The 13,811-nt window shown below is 42.0% G+C and overlaps 1 protein-coding gene across 4 annotated transcripts in view; it reads left to right on the forward strand.

The window, feature by feature from the left end:
- The window catches only part of zcchc7 (zinc finger, CCHC domain containing 7), a 67,972-nt gene that overhangs the window by 29,575 nt on the left and 24,586 nt on the right, over positions 1-13,811 (forward strand). The gene's annotated exons all lie outside the window — the stretch shown is intronic.

Consider the following 13,811-nt stretch of genomic DNA (forward strand, 5'->3'; position numbering starts at 1 on the left):
GCTTTGTCTTGTCATCGTGTTTTATCTGAGAGACTCTTAATTTGAAAGCATGAAAGGAAGTAGCAATTAAATTTACCCATAGGGCTGAGCGATATGGCATACAATCAATATTGCAATATATTCAGTAGTCCACTTCGATAACGGTAAATGGGCGATAACATTACCCCCCCCCCCCCCACCCCACACACACACACACACACACATAAACACATATGTTGGTATGTACATCATTGTGTCGACCTTCCATTGACTTGCATTAATTTCCTATTTCTTTCTATGCTCTAAACCTAAGATCACAAGTACATACCTAACCCTAACCTAAACTCAATTCACACCTTAGCCCTAAACCTAAGCATTAGGCCAATTTGCAATGTTTGAACCTTGCAAAATGTCCTCACAATGCCAATTGTCCACACGGTGTTGGTCTGTCAAGTTTTGGTCCTCACACGATAGACACACACACACACACACACACACGTTCTCTTGATGGCCCACTCTCTCAAACACCCACACACATTTATAAAGCATCTATATATGTTAAAGTTAAAAGCACATAATTTAAGATTATGAAATATGGAGCGACTGCACCTTTATACATAGGTAACACCATTAAGATGTGTGCACTCAGCCTGCGCCCAGAAAACTGGACTCGTTCAATCTATTGAGCTCTGCAGCTTTAACTATGTTTGCGCCGTCATCAGTAGTTATAGCGACCGTTTTGTTGAAGGAGTTGACTAATAAAGACTCATCAGGTGGGTTGACAACAAAGAAAAAGCCTCCAAAACTTTTTCAATGTCTGGCAGAATTTCAGGTACCCACCGGAAACACAGAAAAGCTGATTGAGTGGCAAACAACACAAATGTTGTGTACTCTCTGCAAGAAAGTGTCTAGAGATTCACTAGTGCTAATTAATAAACGTCGGCATCAGGCAACCTCCTATCAGCTAATCTAAAGGACTCCTTCCCGTTTTTCAAGGCTTCTGGGCTGCTGTAATCATCCGTAGGTTCAACCATTGAGACCAAACACTGAAAAGGGATTTTTTATTGAAGGAAACTAGATTATATTAAAAGTGTTTTTTATAGCCTAGGAAGCATAATATAGCTTGATCAAACTGGACTTGATTACACTACACTGATTACATGCTCTTTGAAACATGGGTTGTTGAATTGTAAAACTTTATTTTTTGTTAAAAACAAAAATTGGTAACCTTAGTTTTCTTGAAAGTACCGATAAAATTGTTTCACGCCATTCTCATGAAGCCAGTTTTGTGTGCCTTCTCTTCTCGAGAGCTGAATAAAGCTATACTTGTCTGTAGTAATTGTAGAAGATATGTACGGACATCTGGGCTGGTGGTTGAAACCGGCTGAGTTTTAGTTTTAAATCAGGTAATGCAGCATATCTAAGGAAATAACAGCCTGTGGTAAAAACTCTTCGATGTGGAAGGTGTACAGGTGAGAAGACGTCATAAGGTTAGCTGCTACAGTGCAAGCATCAGTGAATGCACAGAAATATAGTGAGCTATTCAATTGGGGGGGGGGGGGATAATTGACGACTCTGGGAAACATGTCTATGCCTGTGGGAGAGAGCTGGGCTTTCAGTGATAACAGGAAGGCTACAGCAACGTTGCTCTAGTTTACCCTTTAGAGTTTCCACCCGCTGTTTATTATGAAATATGATTCTGGATTTGGAAATGTTGGCAGCCTTTTGGAAATCTCAGTTAGGAGAGGATCCGAACTCTCCAGGAAATAGTCACAGACACTGCTTGTTAGTAATGCTAACCAAGCTGATTGCTAATATAATACAAGATGCCAAAATAAAAGCTTTACAGTCACTGCCTTCTCACACATGTGGAATAACACCACCTTTGCTCCTAATATAAATAATTCATAACCACTCACAGCAGGAAAGGTATATTTATTAATATTTTCTCTTTTCTCTTAGTCTAGAGAATTAGAATTAATGTCACCAGCTTAAAGCTTTACAAAAACCGGTGATCAGTAAGGAGCAACAAAACAGTGGTCAGTGTGTCCTTCAAGTTTAATGGTATGTGAAACAATAGGCATGTGAGTAAGATCCGTATTAAAACATGATTTTAAAAAAATGTTTGCGCCTGGTTTTTTTTGTTACCTTTTCACCGCTGAGTGTCTCACCAAGTTCAAACTCCAGACAGTAAAGTGGCAAAGACAGCTGGATGATTTATAAACTGTATTTGAATGAAGCGATAAAAAGAGCCATATTAGGTGCCCCTCTTCTAATCCTCCATTGTTCGTTGTCTGTCCCCCGTCCCACAGAGGCGCTGCTCTAATTAAAGACTAATAATTGTATTGTTTTTTTTCAAGCCTATTGAGACAGAGATTCTGCTCTTCAATCATTCTCTCCCTCCCATGTACCCTGGCCATGGAGGGCTATCTCTCTGGATGAAGTCTAAAAACGGTGTTTTCTGCTGTTGTGTACGTGCGTCTGAGGAGGTGGAAGGAAAAGGACAGGTCTAAATTAAAACTTTAAAGCATCATTATTTAATTACCCCAAAGGCTGTGGATTTGAAGGATTGCAGGATGGCTTTGTGTGTGTGTGTGTGTGTATTTACTCATGCAAACATGTGCTGCTTTCCAGGATTATTTCACTTTTTCAATTTGCCCTTTCTGCACAAAGTGTGTGTGTGGGGTGGGGGGGGTGGGGGGGTACTGTGTTATTGGTTATTGGTTACCCTCTTCCACTGCCCCTCCTTCACCTCCGCCATGCACGCGTACACGCAGGCATACATGCTGGAGCGCCAGAAGATAAAAAGGCATTATGGTAAATTCCACTTAATGACAAATTTTTAATTTGGGGAACAGGGCCTGGTGAATGGAGCTTAATTACCGGGGCCAAAGATCCTTCGGAAAAATAACCCTCTCGACGTGCCCAACCTGCCCGATAATGGAGCGCTCTGCGAAATGGTTTAGATTAACCAGCTCCGTTTATCTCGCCTCCTGCAATCCCCCCCCCCCCCCCACCCCCCCTCCCTCTGTATAATAACAAAAATAACAATCATGAAAATTCTATCTGCCTCCCAGCCCCCATCAGCCCGCTCCCCCTCTCTCGCCTCTCTGCCCTCCCACCCTCTGCCTGGCTCACTCCCGCAGGAGGAAATTCATCAAAATGAAATTGAGGTTGCAACTCAGTGGTTTTATTAAAATATATTTGCCCCTCACAGACGGCGACAGGCTGCGTGTTTGTGTTTTGGTGCCAAAGACAAAGGGGACGGCAGGAGAAATGTGGTCATTGTGTTTATTGGAGTCATCTCGTGTCTGCTAACAGACAGAGAGACTTCAGTGGTAAAATATACACACTTGTTGATTATTAGCTGCTCGGCCTTCTCACCAAATGATCTAAAACTCTTGCTGCTTCTACAAATCGGAGTTTTGAATGAAACCATGTTTGTGGCCATTGGCTCATCTGCTCAATATTGGCTTATCATTGGGGAAACTGTGAAAGTTAGTACAAAGTGTAAAGTTCAAACTAGTGCAACATAAACGTATTTTCTTTCCCACTCCCCATAAACTCAAAATAATTCTGCTCTCAGCCACTGCTCACCAAGCCAGTGCCACTTAGATTTCCCTGCCATTCAGTTAATTTCTGTGTTTTCACATGTAAAGATGTTACAGTAAGTTTGGGTTATTTGGATGTATTTATATTAAGGTATAGAACATCTAATCTTGCTAAATGGTTTCTGCGGTCCTGCTCTTAGACTGAATTCCTTAAACTGTTTCGAAGCAATGAACGCTTTGTGTACGCTAGTTCCTAATAAACAGAATAATTTACCTTTCCAATTAGAAATGCACTGAGAGATCAGGTATTTCATCTGGATTGGTCCTGACTGGTGAGCGCTAGCAGGTCTTGCTAACCGTAACACTTTTTATTTTTTCTATTGCGTTTAGAAGTTAGCTATTGAATGTGTTGCTGAGGTCTTTTAACATAAAGCCAGAGTAAGCACAGAGATGTAAAAATCCATTTAAGAATACTGTATTTTCGGCGAAATACTAAGACACCTGTGGTTTTATAAAAGCTGCTAGAGAGAGCGAGGGTTTCAGCAGGTTACAGGAAGGCTACAAGCAAAGTTTCTCTGTTTTATCTTTTTGAGCTGCAGGCTCTGTAATAGAACAGGGTGAATTAGTAAATATGTCAGCCTTTTGAAACGTTAAATAATTTAGATTTTCTAAGGAGCACAAACAGAAACCGTTGTTTTAGTAATGTTATGATTGTACATTGGCCTCAAAACACATGTCTCATCATCTCTGTGATTCCAAGCTGTTGTAGCTCGTCTGATGCTTCGGGTGCACCATGTTCAGGCCAAAAAATAAAAAAAACAGCATTTCAACAATCTGCTTCCAGTTGTCTGATCAGTGTGATCAGATTTTGTTAAACTATTGACCATTTAATGTAGCTTTCTTTGTCATATACTTCATCATAGGCACAAGGCAATCTGCATGGTTAAGCACTATAAATGAGTCAGATTTCTGGGTTTTGGGAAATGATAGCTCTGCTTGTGCGAAGCCCGTCTTAATCAACGTTAGACTTGAGAGTCTGCCATTAAAAATTCATGTCTGTTGAAAACGATGATCTGCGACGCACGTTTCAGAGCATGCTTTGGTGAATCAGGCCTGAATGGGTTCATCAAAACTCAGATTATCAGCAGCCTAATAAAGATAATTTCTGTGTTGCAGATTAATGATCATTGCTAAACACAGTAAACGGATATTAAAAAAGACACGGCAACTTCCTGTCTTCCATCAAACCTGCAGATACGCGTTGGCTCGGCTCTGGATGGCGTCGGCTGGGCTGTATGCGCACACACACAAGTGCACACATGACACCACTTTTACTTTTCTTGGCATTCTTTGGTCCCTGTTGTTGTGTACCCTGATTGGACCATGTGGTTGCCATGCGGTTGCCAGGCCGCGCCCCTGCTGTGCGGTAATTGGTGTCTATGGCGCTGCCGCGTGGCGACGGAGGTTTGACTGACAGCTTTGGCCACCTGCCCTGCCCTGGCTGCCAACATGGTGCGGAAGGGGGTGAGGAGGAAGAGGAGGAGGTGGCACGGGCGAGCAGAGGGTGAGCGCTCGACATGTCACGGGGGGAGCGTGGGGGGCGGGGTGGGGGGGTGCTTCCATATCACATCGTTAAAGATGAGCTGCACCCAAGTAGCTTGACGGACACGAAGTGGAAACTAGATTGGAAAGCCATACACGAAAAGCACGTTAACCTGGGGGATAGCATCGGTTTTCATATTGGTCATCCACACACCGGAAATGGCTAAAATTCTTCAACTATTTTAGATACTTTAGATACTTACTTTTTGCATCTGTTTAACCATTATATTTGATATGATCACGACAGACTTGGGAGTATGTGAAACCAAAGTGTGGTTTTGGTAGCTTAAAGAAATATCACAATATAATTTAGTTTCCGTACCAGATGGTGTGTGAAGAAATGGAACAAATGGGGTTTGAGTTTAGAGATGTTCAGGTTGCTTTATATTTAATTGTTTTTACATGCGTCAAATGTAAAAATAAAAATAATAATAATAACTTGAGAGAGTTCTCTGGCCCTTAAAGTACTGCACAAGGTTTGATGTATAGTTTTATCTGCTTCATGCGTGTTTTTTCTTAACCTGAAAGAGTTCATGTTGAGCTCCTGACCCACCCATGGCGTAACCCTGATACTTTTATTATACCTGTTTGAAACATCTATGTTAGACATATGTGAAACAAATTTCGGTGTCGGTGCTTCATTAGCGTGCAACACCAAATCCAGACTCAACATCACATTACTACATGTTTATTTTAAGATTTCTTTCCCTTTTGTTTAACTAAAATGTCTTCAGCATAATTTTGTGATTAATCGATGCACCTTTTTCTTTATCAGGATTTGTACGGCAGACTGGGCGGAATTATTGCAACGTATTATTGAAAATAGTCTTAGGCCATTTTATTTCGAGGGCCATGAATTCATGCTCTGCATCCTAATAATATATTTGTCCAGTTAGATGCCCTTAACTCGCCCTTGTTGCCCACAGCAGATCAGGATTTTACCAACCGCGATATTAAAGCTCACGCAGAGTAATGGGCCGATGGTGATGGTGGAAAAAAAAATAGAATAGTGAAGGAAATTTTTCCCTAATTGGGATTGATTTTATAATTAAAATGTTCAGCTATATCCTGATGGGATGTTAATCTAATATTGCACGGCCCTACACTCTTCTCAAACCACCTGAATGTGCGTGAAGCCACACCACCACAGATACTTCTTATTTGTCAAAAATGGAGCTAAGCTAATTTGAGACAAAACAACAAAAGTCTGAATAAATGGACTTCTTCGTTTATGACGGTGCGACTACACAACAGAACTTTGTCCTCTTATGGATTTTTTTGTTTTGTTCTCTTTTTGCATTTTTGTCACACGTTAACATTTTGCATAGTTAACCAATTCTTCACGTCAGACAAAGATAACCTCCGTAAACATTTATTATTTAATTTATTAAGGTATAAAAAACACAAGCTATCTAAACCATCAATGCCCCTTAGCAGCAACAATTGAAATCGGCATCTTCTAGTCATTTCCATTGCTGTGGAGAAATTTTGGCCCGCTCTTTTTTTTTTGGCAGCATTTCAAGCTGATTTAATTCTGGACTTTGACTAGGCCGCTCCATTCTTCAATTAGTAATTTTGATACATTTAGAGACGGACTTGCCGGTGTGCTTTGGACCGTGTCCTTCTCCCGGTGCACCGAGTGGCGGATGGACATTGTCCTTCAGGATTTAATGGTGAAGAGCAGACTTCATGCTTCCATCGGTCCTGACGCAGAGCAGCACCATATAACGTTTGACTCTAGGTGGGATGTTCTTTCCCTAAAGCGTGGCGCTGCGTTTCTTCCAGATGCAAACACTATCTAAAAATGTCATCAGTCTACAGAATGCTTCCCAGAAGTCTTGGGATCATTAAGATGTTTTTTTTTTTTTTTTCGGGTGAATGTGAAACGGGCCTTTGAGTTCTTTTTGGTCAGCAGCAGCAGCAGCGGCTTGGTTCAGATGTTCCTGCCTCCTTTTCCCTGCTACTCCTGATCTTCTCATTGTTCCTTTTCATCTCACTCGTTCACTTTCTTCCTTCTGTTTTTACACTCCTGTGCTGTGTTCAGTCTCGCTGAGGGGAAGGCGGTATGGCAAGAGGTGATGTCACAAAAGAAATTCTTCGTTTTTGTGCTCGCACACAGACACACACTCCCACACACTCGCACCATTGTCATGTATACCGTTGCTAATCCTGCCCTGTTGCTTCAGCATCAAACATAACCTCTGTTTTGGGGTGAAAGGCCGCTGTTTTACTCCTGGTGTGTGTGTGAGAACGTGCACCGACTGGTGGATTAATGAGCCTGCTCAACAGCCTCTGCAGAGGGGTGGCTTGGCTTGGGGTGCCTGGTTAAGTGCCGGGAGAGGAGAGTGGGAATTTTCCGGAGGTCGGGGTCTGTCCAAGCCTCTGATTTCATTTGGACGGGGACAGATTTTAGGCAACAACAAAAAAAAAACAACACTGACTATATGTGAGGCTGAGCGTAGGATCAGTTTCTGCCTCGTCCTTGGTCTATCAGACTTAAACCATCCTGTCTGAACCTCATCCCATTTGTGTGTGCGCGTCACCCCAGGAGACCCGGGTGTTCATGGTTCATTAGCCACACGTACACTTCCGTTCTGCTCTCGCTGGTAAAAGGGGCAGATTCACAGCCACACATATGCGCGCACACACGCGCAATTCCTCTGTTTTGTTTTGTTCTGCCGGCTCTGATGAACAGACACACAGCCTCCTCCCCTCTCCTCCTCGTCTTCTAGTAATCAGGGTACCTCTGAGACAGACAGGTAGCATCTGTCGCCGTCTCTCCCCCGGTCCGGCCCTCCCTTTCCGTTCCTCGGTCTCCCTCTCTTCCACGCCATTGTGCTGCATTACCCTTGACGATGGAGTGATGAGATAATGAACGAGTTATCCCGCAGACGTAGGTCGGCTGAAGTACCAGAAAGTCCCGTGACTTGGAAGTTCGAACGTTTTCTGAAACGTCTAGCGGATGACTCCCACGCTGACCTCTGATGGCGTCCCGGCATTTAGCGGGTGGCGGCAACCACCTTAATGCCGAAAAATGTTTCAGGATACGCTTCTGAGGTGGGTGTTTGGATTGCCTCCCCGTTACATCTGCTGAAATTGAGCAGTTGCAGCCGACACGGCGGAGGCCTCTCGCGAGTCTGTTCAGCTGCTCGAAGGAGCCGCTGCCATCTGCTTTTTTCAGCTCCAAACCCCTTCATATCTGCCGGGCCACGATGGAACGAGGCTGTGCTGCTTTTGGTTTTGAACGGGGCCTCCAGCTTGATTAGCATATTTTCACCCTGCGTACAGACAACAGACCCCCACCCACCCACCCTTCCCGCTCCTTCACCCCTCCACCCATGTGTTTGATTCCTCGGCCATGACAAAGAGCTTCAGCCTTTATCTACGTGTGTGTGTGTTGGCTCAGTGAGATGGGGGTGGCCTTTAGATTAAGGGAAAGCTTCCTGCTCTTTATTTGGGGAGTCCCCCTCAGAGACGCCTTGGGAACGACTTTCGTTGAGTCACTAACGCCTACTTGGACACACACACACACACACACACACACACACACACACACACACACACACACACACACACCTTTCACCCCTGCTCTTTTGCAGGCTGCCCATTGACTGGGTACTGCTTGTTGTGTAACACCACCTAAGCGTGCAAAGACACATACGCATGTCCCACTGAGGCCCCCTAGCCTGCACACAGTAGCTTAGCATTAGGAGACCTCTTTGCTCTCCTTAGTGTAGACTGACCAACACTACCTGGTAGAAAATATCTTATTTTGCTGTGACATTAAAAGTAAAGACAAGTATCTGGGAAACTAAACTGAAGTTAAGCTGATATTACATATAAGTCAGGTTATTGAGCCAAAACGTTCAAGTCCACATGGTTATAAATGGTATTTATTTATTTGATACATGGCTGTTATTGGGGAACGATTTGGACTTAAAACAACCCAGTCAGGCTTAAATAGTTTGAAATTTTACTGTAAAAGTGAGTGAAAGTTCACAGTTACCAAAAACAGCAAGTACAGGTGCATCTTAATGATTCGGAATCTCATCTATGAATTAATGTAGGATTCATTACAATCTACAATCTTAACGCTGGTGATTCTGGCTGCTAATTAAAAAAAGATTCACTGTTTCTGAATGTTAGAATATTACATAAGACACAGAAACACAGAAAGGCCTTTTCTTTCAGATTCAATACAGTCACTGGAATGGCTAATATTTTAGTAGTTGTCCAGCAGATGGTCTTTGACATCCTCTACAAGGAGTCTGAGCCACAACAAGTCAGAGCTTCAGGAGACAAGCGCAGGACATGGCCTACATTCTTTGTGCTGCGCTCATTCTGAACCAGAGACACAGTTAAAAGCATCTTACCTGGGCCCCGAAGTTAGTGGACTAAACTGTCCAATGAACAAGTCCTCTTCTTAGATGAAGTTATTTTTTTATTAAATTTTTTCATGTCCGGTTTGAAGTTCATCCAGTCTGTAAGAATGTGAGGAAGTATGTTATCTGACGGTGCTGGTACTCTGTGTTCTGTGAAGTCCAAAGTCAGCGCTGCCACCTGCTAGGAAATGTTAACACCTCAGCAGAGCCATATGCACATCACCTCAATAATGCACTAATTCATCCAGATGGAACCCATACAAAACTACTCAGGATATATATATATATATATATATATATATATATATATATATATATATATATATATATATATATATATATATATATATATATATATATATATATTTAATGGTCTTATTTTCTGAAGAAAACATTTTTTTATTAGCTATAAGCTGTATCAGTTCATCAAAATGAACTGATAAAAATACTTGGTTATATAGTATGTCAGCATCCACTGAGTATACATGGGTTTCACTTTTTGAAATGAGCATGCTGAAATTATTCCAATATTCTTATTTAAGAAGAAGCACCTGTATGTGTCAATAATTTACAACTTACACGCTGATATTGTTTTTCTGGAGGCTCAAATAAGTTTACATATGGTGAGGAGGACATGTTGGTGGCTCACAGTGGAAATGTAATTGTTTATCTACAGGCTAATAAAGTGTTACACATCTAACAGTTTTTTAGTTAAGCTTTTCTAGTGCATTGTTGTTTAATGGTCTTTTGATCGGTTTGGTTATGAGTTTGTTCATTTAAGATCTTTTTTTTTTTTATTTTTTTATCTGTAGTCTTAACGATTCAGACTGCCTCTTCCCTAATGTCTGCCCAGAAACAAGTGACTCTCTCTGCAGCCCTTTTGCATCCCTTTCAAAGGAAAATTCAACAACCACAATTGTTACACAACTAGAAATGAAGCGGTTCGGCTTTTGACAAACAAGCCATCTATTTTCACAACGAATGCTTCTGTAATGTTACCATTCCCCATATTTCTATAATGACAGATTTATGCAAATGAAGGATTACAGGAGAAATTATCCAATATATGAAAGGAGAGAATAAATGAAAGGGGATTAATAAAACAGAAACAAACATATTTTGGTAATGTCTGTGTAAACCAAAGAAGACAGACATCATTATACTTTATTGGGGATAACATAATTTAATCATCTCAAATAACCTCCTAAATTTCAACAACTGTATGTTAAAATGAAGACATCGTGCCAAGGATGTCAGTTTCTACCCTGTGGGTTGCAGAGCCCTAAGAAGGGTTTAAAAACACCGTTGAAGTTCTTGGATCGCGTTTCTTAGAGAAACCCTTTATACCTGCTGGAGCACAGTAAATAAAAAGTTCAATAGAAGAACAGTTTTCTTTTATGGTTCTAGACATGTAGGTTAATCCCAGAGTCATTACATCCACACAGCCAATGATAAACACAGAGCCAAGAATGCTCCGCCCCCTTCAAAAAGTTCAGAGAGCACATGTTCTTTTTTTAAAACTTGCAGTTTTGGTAAAAAGTTGGTTAAATAAATGGTTAAGTTTAAATTCAGCGTTTGTGTGTTCTGTATCTAATAACAGGTCATAAAAGGGCCAGGGCTGCACTGAAAATATATGTTTTGATAATTATCAATATCAATATGATTTCTGTTTTATCAAAATACTTTTTCCTATATCGTCCGGCCCTAGTTCTTACTGATCTGTTAATGATTCAGCCATTTTAGAAAGACGTTAAAAATTGACCAACGGCTCCTAGTTAAGGGTTTCACTCGCTGCTGCTACAACGGGACTCTTAAACGACGAAAACATCACCTATAAGAACACGTCTGATTTGGTTTACTGTCTGACTCCTATTGAGAACGCCTCACTCTTCATCCAGTACTATTTCCATCCACTTTTAAAATTATTTATGGACTCATTTCTGCTTTACTAGTAAAGTTTTTTTGTGCAGGTTTCTGAGGAGGTTAGAGAAGAAGAGGTTTCTTTCCTAAAAAAAAACGACCTAAAAGCTGTTGGTTGCTGATTTTTTTTCATTATCTCAAATTTATCACCCAAAATTGTAATTTAAGATTTGGTGACACCACTGGGTTGCTAGTCGTTGTGATAGCGTCTGTGTGTACATTCGTAGGTGAAGGTCGTGGCAGAAGAAAAAAAAAAGAAAGCCCCATCCAAACAGCAGCCATTTTAATTTGTTTGACAGGGAAGAGAGGTGATAACCTCCCTCTGCAGCCGCTCACCCAGGAGGGGGGGGGTTGAAAACAAGGAGAGGGAGCAAACGCAAAGGAAGGCGGGCTGAGCTGCATAGCGATAAGGGGGGCTGGATGATGGAGAGAATCTGGAAGAGGACTGGAGGAGAGAAGGGTGGAAAGGAGAGTGTAATATTTGATTATGGCTCAAGGCTGTGTGTTTATCCAAAGGCTAAAGACTGTCAAGCAGCAAATCACAGGGGTCGCCGTGTGTGGGTGTGTCTGCGCTCCTGAAAGGATGCGTGGGTCATTGCTTATGGGCACATAATTTATGCCGGCTACACGTGTCTGTGTGTTTGTGCCTGCGTGTGCGTTAGGATTTCTGGATGTCGGTTACAGTTCTGTGGGCCTGAGGAGAATACGGCGCTCTCCCTCAGGGTGCTGTTAGTGCCACTCTCATACAGATGTGTCGGGCAGCCACTGTGTCAGTTTCACTGCGCGCGTGTGTGTGTGTGTGTGTCCTCTGTCACAGGAAGCAAAAGTCACACAGGATTTAGAGTTCCTAACAAGGTAGCCTGGTTTTGTAGTTTATAAGCTCATGGCTCATATTAAAAGCCTGATTCTATACGTGCAGTAGCGTGTTTTTATTGTTTTAGATCTGCTCACTGGTGTTCTGCAGGGTATATTACTGTAAACAAGAAAAAAGGCACAAACGTAGTACAACGGTGGAGGACAAATTCGAGCAGTGTTTGAAACCTGAAAGGTTTGGTGTGCAGTCGTTTTTATCTCCTTTACTCTAATGCCCCTAAATAAAATGAAGGTCAACCAGAGATCATTTGATTGCTTAATAGAGTATCTGTAAATAATCTAAGCTGAGTAGACGCCTATTCTATGAAGGCTTCTGAGGTTTGCTAGAGAAAAAAATGGCATTTAAAAAAAAAAAGCGGCGTTCAGGAGCCAAGAGGTCTGCGCTGACTCTGGAGAAGCTGCAGAGACCCACGTCTCAGAGCTGCTTGCATATAATCATCATAGGAGACTGGCAGGAAGGAGAAAGCTATTTCTGAAGGACAACCATGCAAACTCCTGTTTATGGGGAAACTGATTTAAAGGTTCTGGGTTTGATTCCCACAGAATGGTGCTCTGTGTCCCTGAGCTAGACCCTCAGCCCCTGAATGACATAACAAAAAGAAAAGGCGTTGGTTAAAGAACCGGAGACAACACGAATGGGGCTCTACGCTTGCTGCACTATGAAATGGAGGCCAAATGGGGTTTATCCTTTTCTCTCAGGGGAATTGCTCGCTTTCTGATTGGCTACACGTCACATTCAACAGTCTGCATGCTCGTTTGTCCTTGGGGACACCACACACGCTAGGATAACGGGGCAAGACAATCCAACATGTTGAATGTCCCCGATTTGAGGTCAGAGCGGTCCCGACGTCCTACCAAGTAGACCCGACCGTTCATAACACACACATCTTGTTTTAGTCTACAGACAGTACTCAATAGCCCATCTAGTGGTGAAATGTTGCTTATTGCTGCCTTATGGATCTGCGACTTGACCGGTGCTGTTCACAGATGCTCTCCGTCAAACCTCAATTTAGGAAATAAAGAGTGACATTTTTTGTCTCTTAATGTGGTTCTTCAGGAGCAAGCCGAGCCACGCCCGCTTGCTCCTAGTGGCAAACCTGAATGCTTGCTCCCACACAAGTTTTACTTCTTTTTTTTTTTTTTTTTTTTATGTTTTTAATTACAAACCCACCTCACCGTGACCTTAATTGTGACTCCGTCTGGCAAAATTAGTTTTGAGATGGATGGGTAGATCTCCGTAGATGAGTAGCTCAGGCTGCAAATGTTCTTTTATGTGCAGCCAGAAGAGTGCAGCGCAACATCTGGAGCCCGTTCATACAATTACACTGCAAAAACAGAACTAAAAATAAGTAAAACCTTTCTTGAAATGAGTGTATTTGACCTTGATTTGAGCAGGTAAATAAGATAATCTGCCAATGGATTGAGAAGTATAACTCATCTCCATCATCTTATTTCCAGTGCAGTATATCTATTTCTTATTTTAGGGGTAAAAATACTCATTCCA

Source organism: Fundulus heteroclitus, chromosome 5 (genome assembly GCF_011125445.2).
Source record: "Fundulus heteroclitus isolate FHET01 chromosome 5, MU-UCD_Fhet_4.1, whole genome shotgun sequence".
In the NCBI taxonomy this organism is placed as follows: Eukaryota; Metazoa; Chordata; class Actinopteri; order Cyprinodontiformes; family Fundulidae; genus Fundulus; species Fundulus heteroclitus.